Here is a 14,648-nt window from a genome sequence, read left to right on the forward strand (position 1 = left end):
GGCCTCGTCAAACAGAATCTATCCTGACCCAGACCGCGAGCTTTACGACTCCACCCCTTTGTTGCCAAGATACCCATAACTCTCTTCCCCCAGGGGTTCGGGAAAGCAACACACACTCCTCTTTAAGTAAAGAGAGAGCAGCGAATAAGGCTTCTCGTACATACTGCCTACTGGTTTTCATAGACACACCACGCAGTTTGGAGCTATTTACCACCCTGTCGTTCCACTTCCACATGGCTCCAGGTGAAAGGTCGCGACCCATTGCCACCATTCTTTCGCAGAGGCAATATTGTAGCCTATGAGGCTCATCCGAGGCGCGATCATTGCTGGTTGAAAACTTTACCCAATACCCTGCCAGGATGACTTGAAATAGAGTCAGCCTTGGCAATTTTTGCCAGCTTCTTTTGGAGCTTATCGTGTTGTTGAAGAATAGGTCTGGTGTGCTTAATGCATTGCGCGCTTCCATTATTTAACACACCTGATTCGGATCATCGACCGTTTTGAATCGCACTGCATGAGGTGAAAGTGTCACATAAGGAAAGTGCACAAAATGTGCAGAGCAGATGAACAATCACAGCAAGGACCGACGAGGATGGGATTCGAACCCACGCGTGCAGAGCACAATGGATTAGCAGTCCATCGCCTTAACCACTCGGCCACCTCGTCACTCATGTGAGTGCCTGACTGACCTCTGGGCTGCGGTGGTTTTCCTGAAGAACATTTAAGCACTGTGACGTTGAAGCTCACCCTTGAAACCAAAGTATAGTTCATTTTTGTACATGTACGCTGAGATATGCGTACAGTTGAACACGTGAATTTCAAAGCATATTCCATTTGTTTGTGCATTCGAATGCAGGAGGTTAAACACGTGCGTTTCGAAAGTTTAACCTTTGTCCAGCACCAGCTGCATTATTCATCGTTTATGACTGATGTTCTTTGTACTCTTAAAAGCTGAGCTTGCTCCTATCTCATGACCCCCCTCAGACAAGCGCTTGTCATTGTGGCCCTCTGTCGTTCTGAGAGAACACCTGAGTCTAGCAAAAGTTAGCACATTTGACACAGGACCTCCCTCAGAACTTGTTTGCAGTGTCTTTGCACTCGTCACTGTATCCTACCCAACCCCCCAGGGGCCTCGTCAAACAGAATCTATCCTGACCCAGACCGCGAGCTTTACGACTCCACCCCTTTGTTGCCAAGATACCCATAACTCTCTTCCCCCAGGGGTTCGGGAAAGCAACACACACTCCTCTTTAAGTAAAGAGAGAGCAGCGAATAAGGCTTCTCGTACATACTGCCTACTGGTTTTCATAGACACACCACGCAGTTTGGAGCTATTTACCACCCTGTCGTTCCACGTCCACATGGCTCCAGGTGAAAGGTCGCGACCCATTGCCACCATTCTTTCGCAGAGGCAATATTGTAGCCTATGAGGCTCATCCGAGGCGCGATCATTGCTGGTTGAAAACTTTACCCAATACCCTGCCAGGATGACTTGAAATAGAGTCAGCCTTGGCAATTTTTGCCAGCTTCTTTTGGAGCTCAAGTTCCAATGTCTTTTGTGAAATAAAAGGGAAAAAGAACTATACACATATGTAAATCTTAAAATCAAAGATCAGTGTTTCTTTTTTTTCCATTTTGTTTTTATTATATCCTCCAACCACTGCTCCTTTGGCACAGTCTCTACAGAGGGGCAGTATATAATGCCCTTGTATTGCTATGCCCAGTCTCCGCTGTCCTGAACTGCCCGCATTTTTTTGTGTTGTGCTGTACTTTGCATGTCAGCTTCCGAACTGGGGCGGCAGGAGGGGCAGAAGAGAGGCTGGGCTGAAGGTATTTTCCTGTTCCTCTTTGTCTGTGCCTGGCCAACGGTGCTACTGGTCAGGTGGTATTGTTGAGCTGGGCCTGGTTGAGGGGTGCACATTGGCAGGAGGGTCAGCCGCCACAGACAAGCACCTAGGCAGTTGCAGTCCTTGCATCCATACAGCACTGTCCTGTCTTTTTTATAACAATATTACATAAAAACAGTGAATAACTGAACATGGCAAGTAAAATTTTATGTGTATGTCTTACAAAATATATATCTGTATTCAGATTTTTTAAAGAATCATTTTGATATTTGTATTACTAATATTTTGATATTTGTAATTCTATCTGTTTTCTTTTTATTTATTATATTATTTAAAAACCCTTGCTACGTGTACTGTGTTAAGCTAACTGAGACTTGTTATAGCACTTATATATCATTGCTCTTTTTGTTGTTTTTGATTGCTTCCACTGTCCTCATTTATAAGTCGCTTTGGATAAAAGTGTCTGCTAAATGAATAAATGTAAATGTAAAGTGCCTTGTCAGTCTGAGTGCACATATAACAAGGTATTTACATACCACAGACTCATCAGAAGATGCTGATGCACCTGGCGTGGAGGAGGCAGCAGGCCATGGAGCATCCAAAGAGGGTGTTCTGCCCATGGGCCTACATGGGGCATTTCTCAATCTGAAAAGATAAAAATCATTGTTTACTATACTAACTTGTCTAACTATTGTCAGGTGACCTGCATACTACGTACTATATAATGAATGAATGATAACTTTGCTTTACCTTCTGTTAGAGGTCATAAAACGTCTGTTTTTCTTGGGGCTGGTCTGTTGCCTTCTCCAGAAGGTCAAACCCCACAGCGGGCAAAAGTCCTCAGCCTGGCCATCCACTCGCCATCTACCATGGCCTTGTGTTCATCTACATACAAAATAGAAAAAAACATGGATTTCATTCATAATTCATATTTAAAATAAATAAATAAATGTATGTAATGTTAGATTAGAATTATTGATTGTTAAAAAAGAGACACTCGAATACTTGGAAAAATTAAAGGTGTGTGATAAGACCAAAATTTAACTTCAGGATTTGGGAAATTATTTCACAACAGCTACATATCTCAGTATAGTCATTTTTGTTATTTGATTTTTATTTAAATGAGAACAAAGTGAATTAAAACAATAGGTCAAATACATTAATAAAAAATACAGTAGTAATAATAATATTCATGATACAATTTCTTAATACAATAAAAAATACTAGATATATTGCATAAAATGTCAAATTAAAACACTGCATAATCTTCACTCTCTCAGATATGAACTGTTACTTTTTAAATCAGTGAGTGCTTTTTATTATTTTTATTTTTATTTTTTGCATTAATGACAGAACAGGACTAAATTAAGCTGCCGCACTGAATGCACGGACCCAATTTACTGATGCACATCCGGTTTCAACCAAATTATATATTTAAGTCTATTTATTGTATTCATTTATTCAACACGTAAACACAATTGGGCATTTTGATGTAATGGTGTGTGTATTTGACCATTCAAGTGCAACAAACCGCCACAGAAAAACGGAATTCGCGATCAGAAGCCGTCAGTGCGCGCGCACGCGCGCGTCCGCTTCCGGTATGTTTTTATTCCCTGCATATTGCGCTTAATAACTCTATTTGACATCAAGCATATTCCGCACTTTATTTGTATTCATTAATACATGTTCACTCTTACCTTATGTGTCAATTACTGTAAGTGGTAATAATACATACAGCGAAATAAACGATTGAGCAAAATCCCTAAGGGTCGACACGTTATATCATCGTTAAGATATAAGCCGTCATATCGCCCACCACAACAACCAAATAAGTACACGGTAAACGGAAACAAATAAAGTAATAAAGCAATCTTACTCACATTGCTCGTTGATAATTTTGTATTGTGCGCTCGTCAGAATAGACTCCGTCACCAGTGTCGTCATCCAATCTCACAGAGCAGCGATTGGCTCTCATAGCTCACTTTGGAGAGCGCGCACAGCGAATGGTGCCTGAAACCTCACATTGGCGAGCGAGCTCAGCGATTGGCTCTCTTCCAATCCGACAATGACAGCCGATCCTGATCCAGGTAGGCCACCTCGTCACTCATGTGAGTGCCTGACTGACCTCTGGGCTGCGGTGGTTTTCCTGAAGAACCTTTTAGCACTGTGACATTGAAGCTCACCCTTGAAACCAAAGTATAGTTAATTTTTGTACATGTACGCTGAGATATGCGTACAGTTGAACACGTGAATTTCAAAGCATATTCCATTTGTTTGCGCATTCGAATGCAGGAGGTTAAACACGTGCGTTTCGAAAGTTTAACCTTTGTCCAGCACCAGCTGCATTATTCATCGTTTATGACTGATGTTCTTTGTACTCTTAAAAGCTGAGCTTGCTCCTATCTCATGACCCCCCTCAGACAAGCGCTTGTCATTGTGGCCCTCTGTCGTTCTGGTCTCCGTTGCCGTTTTGAGAGAACACCTGAGTCTAGCAAAAGGTAGCACATTTGACACAGGACCTCCCTCAGAACTTGTTTGCAGTGTCTTTGCACTCGTCACTGTATCCTACCCAACCCCCCAGGGGCCTCGTCAAACAGAATCTATCCTGACCCAGACCGCGAGCTTTACGACTCCACCCCTTTGTTGCCAAGATACCCATAACTCTCTTCCCCCAGGGGTTCGGGAAAACAACACACACTCCTCTTTAAGTAAAGAGAGAGCAGCGAATAAGGCTTCTCGTACATACTGCCTACTGGTTTTCGTAGACACACCACGCAGTTTGGAGCTATTTACCACCCTGTCGTTCCACGTCCACATGGCTCCAGGTGAAAGGTCGCGACCCTTGCCACCATTCTTTCGCAGAGGCAATATTGTAGCCTATGAGGCTCACCCGAGGTGCGATCATTGCTGGTTGAAAACTTTACCCAATACCCCGCCAGGATGACTTGAAATAGAGTCATCCTTGGCAATTTTTGCCAGCTTCTTTTGAAGCTTATCGTGTTGTTGAAGAATAGGTCTCGTGTCCTTAATGCATTGCGTGCTTCCATTATTTAACACACCTGATTCGGATCATCGACCGTTTTGAATCGCACTGCATGAGGTGAACGTGTCACATAAGGAAAGTGCACAAAATGTGCAGAGCAGATGAACAATAACAGGAAGGAACGACGAGGATGGGATTCGAACCCACACGTGCAGAGCACAATGGATTAGCAGTCAATCGCCTTAACCACTCGGCCACCTCGTCACTCATGTGAGTACCTAAATGACCTATGGGCTGTGGTGGTTTTCCTGAAGAACCTTTTAGCACTGTGACGTTGAAGCTCACCCTTGACACCAAAGTATAGTTCATTTTTGTACATGTACGCTGAGATATGCGTACAGTTGAACACGTAGAATTTCAAAGCATATTCCATTTGTTTGCGCATTCGAATGCAGGAGGTTAAACACGTGCGCTCTCGAAAGTTTAAACTTTGTCCAGCACCAGCTGCATTATTCATCGTTTATGACTGATGTTCTTTGTACTCCTAAAAGCTGAGCTTGCTCCTATCTCATGACCCCCCTCAGACAAGCGCTTGTCATTGTGGCCCTCTGTCGTTCTGGTCTCCGTTGCCGTTTTGAGAGAACACCTGAGTCTAGCAAAAGTTAGCACATTTGACACAGGAACTCCCTCAGAACTTGTTTGCAGTGTCTTTGCACTCGTCACTGTATCCTACCCAACCCCCCAGGGGCCTCGTCAAACAGAATCTATCCTGACCCAGACCGCGAGCTTTACGACTCCACCCCTTTGTTGCCAAGATACCCATAACTCTCTTCCCCCAGGGGTTCGGGAAAGCAACACACACTCCTCTTTAAGTAAAGAGAGAGCAGCGAATAAGGCTTCTCGTACATACTGCCTACTGGTTTTCATAGACACACCACGCAGTTTGGAGCTATTTACCACCCTGTCGTTCCACGTCCACATGGCTCCAGGTGAAAGGTCGCGACCCATTGCCACCATTCTTTCGCAGAGGCAATATTGTAGCCTATGAGGCTCATCCGAGGCGCGATCATTGCTGGTTGAAAACTTTACCCAATACCCTGCCAGGATGACTTGAAATAGAGTCAGCCTTGGCAATTTTTGCCAGCTTCTTTTGGAGCTTATCGTGTTGTTGAAGAATAGATCTGGTGTGCTTAATGCATTGCGCGCTTCCATTATTTAACACACCTGATTCGGATCATCGACCGTTTTGAATCGCACTGCATGAGGTGAAAGTGTCACATAAGGAAAGTGCACAAAATGTGCAGAGCAGATGAACAATCACAGCAAGGACCGACGAGGATGGGATTCGAACCCACGCGTGCAGAGCACAATGGATTAGCAGTCCATCGCCTTAACCACTCGGCCACCTCGTCACTCATGTGAGTGCCTGACTGACCTCTGGGCTGCGGTGGTTTTCCTGAAGAACATTTAAGCACTGTGACGTTGAAGCTCACCCTTGAAACCAAAGTATAGTTCATTTTTGTACATGTACGCTGAGATATGCGTACAGTTGAACACGTGAATTTCAAAGCATATTCCATTTGTTTGTGCATTCGAATGCAGGAGGTTAAACACGTGCGTTTCGAAAGTTTAACCTTTGTCCAGCACCAGCTGCATTATTCATCGTTTATGACTGATGTTCTTTGTACTCTTAAAAGCTGAGCTTGCTCCTATCTCATGACCCCCCTCAGACAAGCGCTTGTCATTGTGGCCCTCTGTCGTTCTGAGAGAACACCTGAGTCTAGCAAAAGTTAGCACATTTGACACAGGACCTCCCTCAGAACTTGTTTGCAGTGTCTTTGCACTCGTCACTGTATCCTACCCAACCCCCCAGGGGCCTCGTCAAACAGAATCTATCCTGACCCAGACCGCGAGCTTTACGACTCCACCCCTTTGTTGCCAAGATACCCATAACTCTCTTCCCCCAGGGGTTCGGGAAAGCAACACACACTCCTCTTTAAGTAAAGAGAGAGCAGCGAATAAGGCTTCTCGTACATACTGCCTACTGGTTTTCATAGACACACCACGCAGTTTGGAGCTATTTACCACCCTGTCGTTCCACGTCCACATGGCTCCAGGTGAAAGGTCGCGACCCATTGCCACCATTCTTTCGCAGAGGCAATATTGTAGCCTATGAGGCTCATCCGAGGCGCGATCATTGCTGGTTGAAAACTTTACCCAATACCCTGCCAGGATGACTTGAAATAGAGTCAGCCTTGGCAATTTTTGCCAGCTTCTTTTGGAGCTTATCGTGTTGTTGAAGAATAGGTTTGGTGTGCTTAATGCATTGCGCGCTTCCATTATTTAACACACCTGATTCGGATCATCGACCGTTTTGAATCGCACTGCATGAGGTGAAAGTGTCACATAAGGAAAGTGCACAAAATGTGCAGAGCAGATGAACAATCACAGCAAGGACCGACGAGGATGGGATTCGAACCCACGCGTGCAGAGCACAATGGATTAGCAGTCCATCGCCTTAACCACTCGGCCACCTCGTCACTCATGTGAGTGCCTGACTGACCTCTGGGCTGCGGTGGTTTTCCTGAAGAACATTTAAGCACTGTGACGTTGAAGCTCACCCTTGAAACCAAAGTATAGTTCATTTTTTTACATGTACGCTGAGATATGCGTACAGTTGAACACGTGAATTTCAAAGCATATTCCATTTGTTTGTGCATTCGAATGCAGGAGGTTAAACACGTGCGTTTCGAAAGTTTAACCTTTGTCCAGCACCAGCTGCATTATTCATCGTTTATGACTGATGTTCTTTGTACTCTTAAAAGCTGAGCTTGCTCCTATCTCATGACCCCCCTCAGACAAGCGCTTGTCATTGTGGCCCTCTGTCGTTCTGAGAGAACACCTGAGTCTAGCAAAAGGTAGCACATTTGACACAGGACCTCCCTCAGATCTTGTTTGCAGTGTCTTTGCACTCGTCACTGTATCCTACCCAACCCCCCAGGGGCCTCGTCAAACAGAATCTATCCTGACCCAGACCGCGAGCTTTACGACTCCACCCCTTTGTTGCCAAGATACCCATAACTCTCTTCCCCCAGGGGTTCGGGAAAACAACACACACTCCTCTTTAAGTAAAGAGAGAGCAGCGAATAAGGCTTCTCGTACATACTGCCTACTGGTTTTCGTAGACACACCACGCAGTTTGGAGCTATTTACCACCCTGTCGTTCCACGTCCACATGGCTCCAGGTGAAAGGTCGCGACCCTTGCCACCATTCTTTCGCAGAGGCAATATTGTAGCCTATGAGGCTCACCCGAGGCGCGATCATTGCTGGTTGAAAACTTTACCCAATACCCCGCCAGGATGACTTGAAATAGAGTCATCCTTGGCAATTTTTGCCAGCTTCTTTTGAAGCTTATCGTGTTGTTGAAGAATAGGTCTCGTGTCCTTAATGCATTGCGTGCTACCATTATTTAACAAACCTGATTCGGATCATCGACCGTTTTGAATCGCACTGCATGAGGTGAACGTGTCACATAAGGAAAGTCCACAAAATGTGCAGAGCAGATGAACAATCACAGCAAGGACCGACAAGGATGGGATTCGAACCCACGCGTGCAGAGCACAATGGATTAGCAGTACATCGCCTTAACCACTCGGCCACCTTGTCACTCATGTGAGTGCCTGACTGACCTCTGGGCTGCGGTGGTTTTCCTGAAGAACCTTTTAGCACTGTGACGTTGAAGCTCACCCTTGAAACCAAAGTATAGTTAATTTTTGTACATGTACGCTGAGATATGCGTACAGTTGAACACGTAGAATTTCAAAGCATATTCCATTTGTTTGCGCATTCGAATGCAGGAGGTTAAACACGTGCGCTCTCGAAAGTTTAACCTTTGTCCAGCACCAGCTGCATTATTCATCGTTTATGACTGATGTTCTTTGTACTCTTAAAAGCTGAGCTTGCTCCTATCTCATGACCCCCCTCAGACAAGCGCTTGTCATTGTGGCCCTCTGTCGTTCTGGTCTCCGTTGCCGTTTTGAGAGAACACCTGAGTCTAGCAAAAGGTAGCACATTTGACACAGGACCTCCCTCAGAACTTGTTTGCAGTGTCTTTGCACTCGTCACTGTATCCTACCCAACCCCCCAGGGGCCTCGTCAAACAGAATTTATCCTGGCCAGACCGCGAGCTTTACGACTCCACCCCTTTGTTGCCAAGATACCCATAACTCTCTTCCCCCAGGGGTTCGGGAAAGCAACACACACTCCTCTTTAAGTAAAGAGAGAGCAGCGAATAAGGCTTCTCGTACATACTGCCTACTGGTTTTCATAGACACACCACGCAGTTTGGAGCTATTTACCACCCTGTCGTTCCACGTCCACATGGCTCCAGGTGAAAGGTCGCGACCCTTGCCACCATTCTTTCGCAGAGGCAATATTGTAGCCTATGAGGCTCATCCGAGGCGCGATCATTGCTGGTTGAAAACTTTACCCAATACCCTGCCAGGATGACTTGAAATAGAGTCAGCCTTGGCAATTTTTGCCAGCTTCTTTTGGAGCTTATCGTGTTGTTGAAGAATAGATCTGGTGTGCTTAATGCATTGCGCGCTTCCATTATTTAACACACCTGATTCGGATCATCGACCGTTTTGAATCGCACTGCATGAGGTGAAAGTGTCACATAAGGAAAGTGCACAAAATGTGCAGAGCAGATGAACAATCACAGCAAGGACCGACGAGGATGGGATTCGAACCCACGCGTGCAGAGCACAATGGATTAGCAGTCCATCGCCTTAACCACTCGGCCACCTCGTCACTCATGTGAGTGCCTGACTGACCTCTGGGCTGCGGTGGTTTTCCTGAAGAACATTTAAGCACTGTGACGTTGAAGCTCACCCTTGAAACCAAAGTATAGTTCATTTTTGTACATGTACGCTGAGATATGCGTACAGTTGAACACGTGAATTTCAAAGCATATTCCATTTGTTTGTGCATTCGAATGCAGGAGGTTAAACACGTGCGTTTCGAAAGTTTAACCTTTGTCCAGCACCAGCTGCATTATTCATCGTTTATGACTGATGTTCTTTGTACTCTTAAAAGCTGAGCTTGCTCCTATCTCATGACCCCCCTCAGACAAGCGCTTGTCATTGTGGCCCTCTGTCGTTCTGAGAGAACACCTGAGTCTAGCAAAAGTTAGCACATTTGACACAGGACCTCCCTCAGAACTTGTTTGCAGTGTCTTTGCACTCGTCACTGTATCCTACCCAACCCCCCAGGGGCCTCGTCAAACAGAATCTATCCTGACCCAGACCGCGAGCTTTACGACTCCACCCCTTTGTTGCCAAGATACCCATAACTCTCTTCCCCCAGGGGTTCGGGAAAGCAACACACACTCCTCTTTAAGTAAAGAGAGAGCAGCGAATAAGGCTTCTCGTACATACTGCCTACTGGTTTTCATAGACACACCACGCAGTTTGGAGCTATTTACCACCCTGTCGTTCCACGTCCACATGGCTCCAGGTGAAAGGTCGCGACCCATTGCCACCATTCTTTCGCAGAGGCAATATTGTAGCCTATGAGGCTCATCCGAGGCACGATCATTGCTGGTTGAAAACTTTACCCAATACCCTGCCAGGATGACTTGAAATAGAGTCAGCCTTGGCAATTTTTGCCAGCTTCTTTTGGAGCTTATCGTGTTGTTGAAGAATAGGTCTGGTGTGCTTAATGCATTGCGCGCTTCCATTATTTAACACACCTGATTCGGATCATCGACCGTTTTGAATCGCACTGCATGAGGTGAAAGTGTCACATAAGGAAAGTGCACAAAATGTGCAGAGCAGATGAACAATCACAGCAAGGACCGACGAGGATGGGATTCGAACCCACGCGTGCAGAGCACAATGGATTAGCAGTCCATCGCCTTAACCACTCAGCCACCTCGTCACTCATGTGAGTGCCTGACTGACCTCTGGGCTGCGGTGGTTTTCCTGAAGAACATTTAAGCACTGTGACGTTGAAGCTCACCCTTGAAACCAAAGTATAGTTCATTTTTGTACATGTACGCTGAGATATGCGTACAGTTGAACACGTGAATTTCAAAGCATATTCCATTTGTTTGTGCATTCGAATGCAGGAGGTTAAACACGTGCGTTTCGAAAGTTTAACCTTTGTCCAGCACCAGCTGCATTATTCATCGTTTATGACTGATGTTCTTTGTACTCTTAAAAGCTGAGCTTGCTCCTATCTCATGACCCCCCTCAGACAAGCGCTTGTCATTGTGGCCCTCTGTCGTTCTGAGAGAACACCTGAGTCTAGCAAAAGGTAGCACATTTGACACAGGACCTCCCTCAGATCTTGTTTGCAGTGTCTTTGCACTCGTCACTGTATCCTACCCAACCCCCCAGGGGCCTCGTCAAACAGAATCTATCCTGACCCAGACCGCGAGCTTTACGACTCCACCCCTTTGTTGCCAAGATACCCATAACTCTCTTCCCCCAGGGGTTCGGGAAAACAACACACACTCCTCTTTAAGTAAAGAGAGAGCAGCGAATAAGGCTTCTCGTACATACTGCCTACTGGTTTTCGTAGACACACCACGCAGTTTGGAGCTATTTACCACCCTGTCGTTCCACGTCCACATGGCTCCAGGTGAAAGGTCGCGACCCTTGCCACCATTCTTTCGCAGAGGCAATATTGTAGCCTATGAGGCTCACCCGAGGCGCGATCATTGCTGGTTGAAAACTTTACCCAATACCCCGCCAGGATGACTTGAAATAGAGTCATCCTTGGCAATTTTTGCCAGCTTCTTTTGAAGCTTATCGTGTTGTTGAAGAATAGGTCTCGTGTCCTTAATGCATTGCTTGCTACCATTATTTAACAAACCTGATTCGGATCATCGACCGTTTTGAATCGCACTGCATGAGGTGAACGTGTCACATAAGGAAAGTCCACAAAATGTGCAGAGCAGATGAACAATCACAGCAAGGACCGACAAGGATGGGATTCGAACCCACGCGTGCAGAGCACAATGGATTAGCAGTCCATCGCCTTAACCACTCGGCCACCTCGTCACTCATGTGAGTGCCTGACTGACCTCTGGGCTGCGGTGGTTTTCCTGAAGAACCTTTTAGCACTGTGACGTTGAAGCTCACCCTTGAAACCAAAGTATAGTTAATTTTTGTACATGTACGCTGAGATATGCGTACAGTTGAACACGTAGAATTTCAAAGCATATTCCATTTGTTTGCGCATTCGAATGCAGGAGGTTAAACACGTGCGCTCTCGAAAGTTTAACCTTTGTCCAGCACCAGCTGCATTATTCATCGTTTATGACTGATGTTCTTTGTACTCTTAAAAGCTGAGCTTGCTCCTATCTCATGACCCCCCTCAGACAAGCGCTTGTCATTGTGGCCCTCTGTCGTTCTGGTCTCCGTTGCCGTTTTGAGAGAACACCTGAGTCTAGCAAAAGGTAGCACATTTGACACAGGACCTCCCTCAGAACTTGTTTGCAGTGTCTTTGCACTCGTCACTGTATCCTACCCAACCCCCCAGGGGCCTCGTCAAACAGAATTTATCCTGGCCAGACCGCGAGCTTTACGACTCCACCCCTTTGTTGCCAAGATACCCATAACTCTCTTCCCCCAGGGGTTCGGGAAAGCAACACACACTCCTCTTTAAGTAAAGAGAGAGCAGCGAATAAGGCTTCTCGTACATACTGCCTACTGGTTTTCGTAGACACACCACGCAGTTTGGAGCTATTTACCACCCTGTCGTTCCACGTCCACATGGCTCCAGGTGAAAGGTCGCGACCCTTGCCACCATTCTTTCGCAGAGGCAATATTGTAGCCTATGAGGCTCATCCGAGGCGCGATCATTGCTGGTTGAAAACTTTACCCAATACCCTGCCAGGATGACTTGAAATAGAGTCAGCCTTGGCAATTTTTGCCAGCTTCTTTTGGAGCTTATCGTGTTGTTGAAGAATAGATCTGGTGTGCTTAATGCATTGCGCGCTTCCATTATTTAACACACCTGATTCGGATCATCGACCGTTTTGAATCGCACTGCATGAGGTGAAAGTGTCACATAAGGAAAGTGCACAAAATGTGCAGAGCAGATGAACAATCACAGCAAGGACCGACGAGGATGGGATTCGAACCCACGCGTGCAGAGCACAATGGATTAGCAGTCCATCGCCTTAACCACTCGGCCACCTCGTCACTCATGTGAGTGCCTGACTGACCTCTGGGATGCGGTGGTTTTCCTGAAGAACATTTAAGCACTGTGACGTTGAAGCTCACCCTTGAAACCAAAGTATAGTTCATTTTTGTACATGTACGCTGAGATATGCGTACAGTTGAACACGTGAATTTCAAAGCATATTCCATTTGTTTGTGCATTCGAATGCAGGAGGTTAAACACGTGCGTTTCGAAAGTTTAACCTTTGTCCAGCACCAGCTGCATTATTCATCGTTTATGACTGATGTTCTTTGTACTCTTAAAAGCTGAGCTTGCTCCTATCTCATGACCCCCCTCAGACAAGCGCTTGTCATTGTGGCCCTCTGTCGTTCTGAGAGAACACCTGAGTCTAGCAAAAGTTAGCACATTTGACACAGGACCTCCCTCAGAACTTGTTTGCAGTGTCTTTGCACTCGTCACTGTATCCTACCCAACCCCCCAGGGGCCTCGTCAAACAGAATCTATCCTGACCCAGACCGCGAGCTTTACGACTCCACCCCTTTGTTGCCAAGATACCCATAACTCTCTTCCCCCAGGGGTTCGGGAAAGCAACACACACTCCTCTTTAAGTAAAGAGAGAGCAGCGAATAAGGCTTCTCGTACATACTGCCTACTGGTTTTCATAGACACACCACGCAGTTTGGAGCTATTTACCACCCTGTCGTTCCACGTCCACATGGCTCCAGGTGAAAGGTCGCGACCCATTGCCACCATTCTTTCGCAGAGGCAATATTGTAGCCTATGAGGCTCATCCGAGGCGCGATCATTGCTGGTTGAAAACTTTACCCAATACCCTGCCAGGATGACTTGAAATAGAGTCAGCCTTGGCAATTTTTGCCAGCTTCTTTTGGAGCTTATCGTGTTGTTGAAGAATAGGTCTGGTGTGCTTAATGCATTGCGCGCTTCCATTATTTAACACACCTGATTCGGATCATCGACCGTTTTGAATCGCACTGCATGAGGTGAAAGTGTCACATAAGGAAAGTGCACAAAATGTGCAGAGCAGATGAACAATCACAGCAAGGACCGACGAGGATGGGATTCGAACCCACGCGTGCAGAGCACAATGGATTAGCAGTCCATCGCCTTAACCACTCGGCCACCTCGTCACTCATGTGAGTGCCTGACTGACCTCTGGGCTGCGGTGGTTTTCCTGAAGAACATTTAAGCACTGTGACGTTGAAGCTCACCCTTGAAACCAAAGTATAGTTCATTTTTGTACATGTACGCTGAGATATGCGTACAGTTGAACACGTGAATTTCAAAGCATATTCCATTTGTTTGTGCATTCGAATGCAGGAGGTTAAACACGTGCGTTTCGAAAGTTTAACCTTTGTCCAGCACCAGCTGCATTATTCATCGTTTATGACTGATGTTCTTTGTACTCTTAAAAGCTGAGCTTGCTCCTATCTCATGACCCCCCTCAGACAAGCGCTTGTCATTGTGGCCCTCTGTCGTTCTGAGAGAACACCTGAGTCTAGCAAAAGGTAGCACATTTGACACAGGACCTCCCTCAGATCTTGTTTGCAGTGTCTTTGCACTCGTCACTGTATCCTACCCAACCCCCCAGGGGCCTCGTCAAACA

The 14,648-nt window shown here is 46.1% G+C and overlaps 21 non-coding genes across 21 annotated transcripts; 11 read left to right on the forward strand and 10 right to left on the reverse strand.

Moving 5' to 3' along the window:
- Positions 1-269: 269 nt before the first annotated feature.
- Positions 270-410, forward strand: LOC132137107 (U4 spliceosomal RNA). The gene has a single exon (XR_009431745.1). It is a non-coding gene; the product is annotated as a U4 spliceosomal RNA (small nuclear RNA).
- Positions 411-584: 174 nt separating this feature from the next.
- trnas-gcu (transfer RNA serine (anticodon GCU)) lies at positions 585-666 on the reverse strand. The gene has a single exon. It is a non-coding gene; the product is annotated as a tRNA-Ser (tRNA).
- Positions 667-1,397: 731 nt separating this feature from the next.
- On the forward strand, positions 1,398-1,538 carry LOC132137108 (U4 spliceosomal RNA). The gene has a single exon (XR_009431746.1). It is a non-coding gene; the product is annotated as a U4 spliceosomal RNA (small nuclear RNA).
- A 3,159-nt stretch (positions 1,539-4,697) lies between these two features.
- On the forward strand, positions 4,698-4,838 carry LOC132137017 (U4 spliceosomal RNA). The gene has a single exon (XR_009431656.1). It is a non-coding gene; the product is annotated as a U4 spliceosomal RNA (small nuclear RNA).
- Positions 4,839-5,012: 174 nt separating this feature from the next.
- Positions 5,013-5,094, reverse strand: trnas-gcu (transfer RNA serine (anticodon GCU)). Its single transcript has one exon. It is a non-coding gene; the product is annotated as a tRNA-Ser (tRNA).
- A 751-nt stretch (positions 5,095-5,845) lies between these two features.
- LOC132137109 (U4 spliceosomal RNA) lies at positions 5,846-5,986 on the forward strand. Its single transcript, XR_009431747.1, has one exon. It is a non-coding gene; the product is annotated as a U4 spliceosomal RNA (small nuclear RNA).
- A 174-nt stretch (positions 5,987-6,160) lies between these two features.
- trnas-gcu (transfer RNA serine (anticodon GCU)) lies at positions 6,161-6,242 on the reverse strand. Its single transcript has one exon. It is a non-coding gene; the product is annotated as a tRNA-Ser (tRNA).
- A 731-nt stretch (positions 6,243-6,973) lies between these two features.
- Positions 6,974-7,114, forward strand: LOC132137110 (U4 spliceosomal RNA). Its single transcript, XR_009431748.1, has one exon. It is a non-coding gene; the product is annotated as a U4 spliceosomal RNA (small nuclear RNA).
- A 174-nt stretch (positions 7,115-7,288) lies between these two features.
- Positions 7,289-7,370, reverse strand: trnas-gcu (transfer RNA serine (anticodon GCU)). The gene has a single exon. It is a non-coding gene; the product is annotated as a tRNA-Ser (tRNA).
- Positions 7,371-8,100: 730 nt separating this feature from the next.
- LOC132137045 (U4 spliceosomal RNA) lies at positions 8,101-8,241 on the forward strand. Its single transcript, XR_009431684.1, has one exon. It is a non-coding gene; the product is annotated as a U4 spliceosomal RNA (small nuclear RNA).
- A 174-nt stretch (positions 8,242-8,415) lies between these two features.
- Positions 8,416-8,497, reverse strand: trnas-gcu (transfer RNA serine (anticodon GCU)). Its single transcript has one exon. It is a non-coding gene; the product is annotated as a tRNA-Ser (tRNA).
- A 749-nt stretch (positions 8,498-9,246) lies between these two features.
- On the forward strand, positions 9,247-9,387 carry LOC132137111 (U4 spliceosomal RNA). Its single transcript, XR_009431749.1, has one exon. It is a non-coding gene; the product is annotated as a U4 spliceosomal RNA (small nuclear RNA).
- A 174-nt stretch (positions 9,388-9,561) lies between these two features.
- trnas-gcu (transfer RNA serine (anticodon GCU)) lies at positions 9,562-9,643 on the reverse strand. The gene has a single exon. It is a non-coding gene; the product is annotated as a tRNA-Ser (tRNA).
- A 731-nt stretch (positions 9,644-10,374) lies between these two features.
- LOC132137093 (U4 spliceosomal RNA) lies at positions 10,375-10,515 on the forward strand. Its single transcript, XR_009431731.1, has one exon. It is a non-coding gene; the product is annotated as a U4 spliceosomal RNA (small nuclear RNA).
- A 174-nt stretch (positions 10,516-10,689) lies between these two features.
- trnas-gcu (transfer RNA serine (anticodon GCU)) lies at positions 10,690-10,771 on the reverse strand. The gene has a single exon. It is a non-coding gene; the product is annotated as a tRNA-Ser (tRNA).
- Positions 10,772-11,501: 730 nt separating this feature from the next.
- Positions 11,502-11,642, forward strand: LOC132137056 (U4 spliceosomal RNA). The gene has a single exon (XR_009431695.1). It is a non-coding gene; the product is annotated as a U4 spliceosomal RNA (small nuclear RNA).
- A 174-nt stretch (positions 11,643-11,816) lies between these two features.
- On the reverse strand, positions 11,817-11,898 carry trnas-gcu (transfer RNA serine (anticodon GCU)). Its single transcript has one exon. It is a non-coding gene; the product is annotated as a tRNA-Ser (tRNA).
- A 749-nt stretch (positions 11,899-12,647) lies between these two features.
- LOC132137114 (U4 spliceosomal RNA) lies at positions 12,648-12,788 on the forward strand. The gene has a single exon (XR_009431751.1). It is a non-coding gene; the product is annotated as a U4 spliceosomal RNA (small nuclear RNA).
- Positions 12,789-12,962: 174 nt separating this feature from the next.
- Positions 12,963-13,044, reverse strand: trnas-gcu (transfer RNA serine (anticodon GCU)). Its single transcript has one exon. It is a non-coding gene; the product is annotated as a tRNA-Ser (tRNA).
- Positions 13,045-13,775: 731 nt separating this feature from the next.
- LOC132137115 (U4 spliceosomal RNA) lies at positions 13,776-13,916 on the forward strand. Its single transcript, XR_009431752.1, has one exon. It is a non-coding gene; the product is annotated as a U4 spliceosomal RNA (small nuclear RNA).
- A 174-nt stretch (positions 13,917-14,090) lies between these two features.
- trnas-gcu (transfer RNA serine (anticodon GCU)) lies at positions 14,091-14,172 on the reverse strand. Its single transcript has one exon. It is a non-coding gene; the product is annotated as a tRNA-Ser (tRNA).
- Positions 14,173-14,648: the final 476 nt, after the last annotated feature.

The sequence above is a fragment of the Carassius carassius genome, unplaced genomic scaffold (genome assembly GCF_963082965.1).
Source record: "Carassius carassius unplaced genomic scaffold, fCarCar2.1 SCAFFOLD_68, whole genome shotgun sequence".
In the NCBI taxonomy this organism is placed as follows: domain Eukaryota; kingdom Metazoa; phylum Chordata; class Actinopteri; order Cypriniformes; family Cyprinidae; genus Carassius; species Carassius carassius.